Source organism: Octopus bimaculoides, chromosome 27, assembly GCF_001194135.2.
Source record: "Octopus bimaculoides isolate UCB-OBI-ISO-001 chromosome 27, ASM119413v2, whole genome shotgun sequence".
In the NCBI taxonomy this organism is placed as follows: Eukaryota; Metazoa; Mollusca; class Cephalopoda; order Octopoda; family Octopodidae; genus Octopus; species Octopus bimaculoides.
Genome location: NC_069007.1, coordinates 17,314,014 through 17,315,178, shown reverse-complemented (window position 1 = coordinate 17,315,178; position 1,165 = coordinate 17,314,014). Strand labels below are relative to the sequence as shown.

The 1,165-nt window shown below is 39.8% G+C and overlaps 1 protein-coding gene across 1 annotated transcript in view; it reads left to right on the top strand.

Moving 5' to 3' along the window:
- Positions 1-640: 640 nt before the first annotated feature.
- The window catches only part of LOC106875629 (transmembrane protein 98), a 13,850-nt gene continuing 13,325 nt past the window's right edge, over positions 641-1,165 (top strand). Inside the window, exon 1 of the mRNA XM_014923861.2 lies at positions 641-872. The gene's annotated coding sequence lies outside the window, so the exon portion shown is untranslated. The remainder of the gene's footprint in view (positions 873-1,165) is intronic.

Here is a 1,165-nt window from a genome sequence, read left to right as displayed (position 1 = left end):
TTTTTTCCCCCGTCTTTCTTAGTTTGGGCGCGATTTTTATTTATATTTTTTTTTCCTCAGTGAAAATCGTGCGGGTGAAAAGATCAATGGAGTGGAAGGTGAAATTTCCGAGGCTTCCACCTCACCCCCACCTCGTTTTTATTGGCCCTCAAAAGGGTTTCGTAGTATATTAGGAGGTCACAGAAATTCAGTCAACGAAAAAAGAAAAAAAAAAAATTCCAGTTTCCGGGATGGAGAGGAAGGTTCCCCTTCGCCCCCTCTTCCGAATTAAAATAAGAGATTTGCAGCATATTAGGAGGTCAGGGTACTTGATTCCAGGCAAAAAAATCCGAGTTGTTTTCTTTTATTCTATGTGAAAATCGTGCGGGTGTTAATATAAAAATTTACCAAAAGGGTAGACCGATAGAGCGAGTACTTGGTTTTAAAAAATAAGTCATAAGGTCGATTTGGAGCTTATAGGCGTTTCCGCTCAATAAACACTCACAATGCCCAGTCTGGGAATCGAAACCGCGAGTCCGCTGCCCTAACCACTGGGCCATTGCGCCTCCACCACTCTCCTTTATATACTTTACATTTCAATACGCTTAAGGTCGACGATAACATGCATCTATTGCCCTCTCTTATGCACACATATTACCACAGACACACAAGTCCATAACCTCTCTCCTTCTCCATCATATTCTGTGTTTCTATCACCTCCTATCTCTGCTACTCTCCCCCCCTCTCTCTCTCTCCTTTAATTACTTTTCCTTACTTTTCCCTCCTCTAATCAGCAAGACCACTTGCTGGCCGTCGAGTTGGTGACACTTAACGGACCGGTTGTCATCGGATTACACAGGAAAAATAATTATTCTCGCACTAAACTTTATCAGGTAACTTTGTCACACTCATAATCCCTTTTTTTTTTTTTTTGTCTTTTCGACTATCAAGAAATTTGTATTGCTTCACTTTTTATACAACGAAATAACCATGTTGCACGTTGCTGTCCTTGGGTTGTTCGTTCCCTTTTTTTCTTTTAGACATTGTCTTTTGTTTTGTTTTTTCAATTTCATTTCTTATACATGAGAGTAGAAAGTAAAAAAAATAGGGTTGAAATAGAGTTAAGTATACTAAAAAAACAGACTGGGAGTGGATGAATGAAAGGTGTCCAAGGAGGGGAGTGAAC